Genomic DNA, 3,081 nt, shown 5'->3' with positions numbered 1-3,081 from the left:
TACTTTGATATTCAAGTGTTGAAAGTAACGCACATTTTGTTTGAAATTTCGGAAGTCCGATCGTAAGGGGTCGCTTTTTTTGCGGTTACCGAAGGGTTCGCTTAGCGGTTAGCGGTTATCCCCCAGGTGAGCCTTCATTCGTATGTAGAAAAGTTACAAAGTAATTTTGGGTACTCAAATCACTTTTTACCTTTTGCCCACGGGTTTTACTTTGATATTCAAGTGTTGAAAGTAACGCACATTTTGTTTGAAATTTCGGAAGTCCGATCGTAAGGGGTCGCTTTTTTGCGGTTACCGAAGGGTTCGCTTAGCGGTTAGCGGTTATTCCCCAGGTGAGCCTTCATTCGTATTTTCGGGTTTTGCTATGATTTGCGTCTTATATTCACGGATTACTTCGCAATTCGAACCGGAACCTTAAGGCCTCATACCGGACTTTTGTTGCCTCATTTACAATAGTGCTTAAATATTCAACTTTAATGGGCGAAAATCCAATAAAGAAACAGCTCTACTGGAGATGTTTTAATTTCTATTGAAAAAGCACTTATCCAGTACTCAATAAAAAAAAAATTCCCCAAAATCTGACCGGTGGATCGATTTTTATAACATTTATAACTGCACATAAATACTATCCAGAAAGTGGGGCTTTCCTTCAGTGACCCGCTGACCACATTACTCAGGACAAACGTACACGTCCGAGAATCGCCCGAATGCCGAAACTTTTCCACCCGATCCTGTCAGAAATACACAACCTTTCATCTCAAAGCCTTCGATATGACATGGGAGCGATATAAGGCAATTTATCGTCTACATAAACACACGATTTTGGGGCCCCATTCATATTTCGGAGGGAATACTTCTGAGTGCCCACCCGCGCAGTAATACCGGAACGAGGCCTTCAGTGCGGATTACAGATATCCGGTCAGATTTGAACTTTGACCCGAAACCTTGACCTGGCGTTTTCCTACGCGCCTGGAGCGAGCTTTGTGCGTATTCAAAGTGCGTTTCGAAGGTGAATATATCTATTACCTTTGCCAGAATGACAAGGTTATGTTATAGGCTTGTACGTCTGTCTGTCTGTCTGTCTGTCTGTCTGTCTGTCTTTCTGTCTGTCTGTGAACAGCATCACTCGAAAAGCGCCTTTGATTGATCCTGATGATATTTGGTAGGTGGATATAGGGGTCGTAATCCCCATACTACTTCTCTTGCCCTCACATGTTCTAAGTTTATGACCTTTGTGATCCTTTGTCCTGCTCAGACTTTTTTTGTCAATTTAACCCTCCTAAGCTGGTTGTTTAATCTGATCAGTAAAACGTGACCTATTCTGTGCTGCTGCTGCAGACTTCCAGATCAATGCGGTTTCCTGTGGTAAGAAATGCCACAAACCTGTATTTACTGGACCCACCTACAGGAATCATATATGTGCATACCGTATATATACGGGTTCATCAGGACAGCCTTGTAGATACCAGATCTATACATATATTAATGTATGTACATAGTACATATCATATTGTACATAGTATATATTGAAATATGTTCGTGTTTTGTTTTAGGGAAATATAGTCTTAACCAGCCACGACAACTCATTAGTGATGAGAGTCCTTGTTTCTTACTTTATGACCAATGGCCATAATCTGCATGCTCAAATGAGGTGTTTTTAGCCATCTCTCTTAAAAGCCAATGCGACTTAGGTCTAGACAATGCAGCGCAATAAAGACCAAGATTCCCCATTATATAGCGCAAGAGATAAACACCCAAGTACGTCAATGGGGACATCCTATCTCAAGAGGGCTTTATAACGTCATTTACGCCCGAAATCACCCAGCTATTTGATGTAATCTATAGATACCTAACTGTCAAAAGGATTTGCAGTCATAGAAGGATTTGAAAGGGTTTACAGCTGTGTATTGACATACATCTTCCAGGTCCACAACTTAAACGCAGTTACAACTAAAAAAATGGGAGATCAAATTCCAACCTAATTGCAGCTAGTGTGTCAATATGGAAGTAACAATCTTTCTTTCTATGACACATAATGTTTGTAAAGGATGTAATGTATCAATGCTATTAGAAAATTCGGGAACAATGTGGCGAGTCATGATGCCACTTCGCTAGAAGACTAAGTGTGTGGCATCCATGCGGTGAAGAGGGCTATATGCTGTGATTCCGATGGCAAAAATTAGCATGAGGCACTAGGCACATTAGCGTGAGGCACAAGACTGGAATTCCATAGGATGGGGCTTGATAAAACAGAGTAGGATATCACATTGGATAAAATATGGTTGAATGCGTAGCATAACAAGTTATAGCTCAACACATGATTTATGTTTGATGGAAGCAGGTTTATTATAACTGCGCACATTGATGCGATGAGAAAATCGTTAGGCTCGACTGTTATGCAGCTGTGGAGTAGAATGGACTGGGGATGATCCTGGTTTTTGATGCAGAAAAACGTTAGGGGCTCAAGTCGCGCTTTTATGACACGTCACATCAATTATCTAAAACATAACTTTGTCTTTCCTTCACACAGTAACTCGCAAAAAAAAAACCGTCAGATAACCGTAAGATAATCATGCTGACTTACTTGATACTTGATAATGTCTCTTCATCGTTGTGTCAAGTGGTCTGCATCAAGGCAACGTCTCCTGCGCCATTCCATGCAATTCTGGGCCGTCACTTCTACGTCTCTAAGATAATCATACGAACCCAGATTGTAATAGAATGTTACAACTTCCGCTGTCTATACGTGTTGCTCATCTTCTAAGGTTGTGCCCCTTTGTTAATAATGTCTGTGGTTCTATTTTATTAATGAGGTTCAAACGTTGATTCAAAGAATAAAGCTTCTGCAACTGTTAACATATAGATTGTAGTTTTACATGAATAGATTGATACTCTAAAGAGGGCGTCTTTTCAACTAAAAATAAACTTGGATTATAGCAGTTAGTAGAGATATCATCAGGTTAATTTGACTCTTCAGACAATAACGATGTTACCTGGTTTGGATATGTCTTCTGGTAATTGCAGAGTGGACCGTGAAACAGCATCAAGATTACTTCGCCAAGGGAGTGCATCCTATGGCAA

At 40.5% G+C, this 3,081-nt stretch overlaps 1 long non-coding RNA gene across 1 annotated transcript in view; it reads right to left on the bottom strand.

Annotated features, from left to right (window-relative positions):
• Positions 1-2,376: 2,376 nt before the first annotated feature.
• LOC118416589 overlaps positions 2,377-3,081 on the bottom strand; it is a 1,100-nt gene continuing 395 nt past the window's right edge. Inside the window, exons 2-3 of the long non-coding RNA XR_004831224.1 lie at positions 2,994-3,072; positions 2,377-2,687 (exon numbers count right to left, since the gene is read on the bottom strand). This is a non-coding gene — a long non-coding RNA (uncharacterized LOC118416589). The remainder of the gene's footprint in view (positions 2,688-2,993; positions 3,073-3,081) is intronic.

Source organism: Branchiostoma floridae, chromosome 5, assembly GCF_000003815.2.
Source record: "Branchiostoma floridae strain S238N-H82 chromosome 5, Bfl_VNyyK, whole genome shotgun sequence".
Taxonomy (NCBI): domain Eukaryota; kingdom Metazoa; phylum Chordata; class Leptocardii; order Amphioxiformes; family Branchiostomatidae; genus Branchiostoma; species Branchiostoma floridae.
This window is presented reverse-complemented; position numbering and strand designations above follow the sequence as displayed.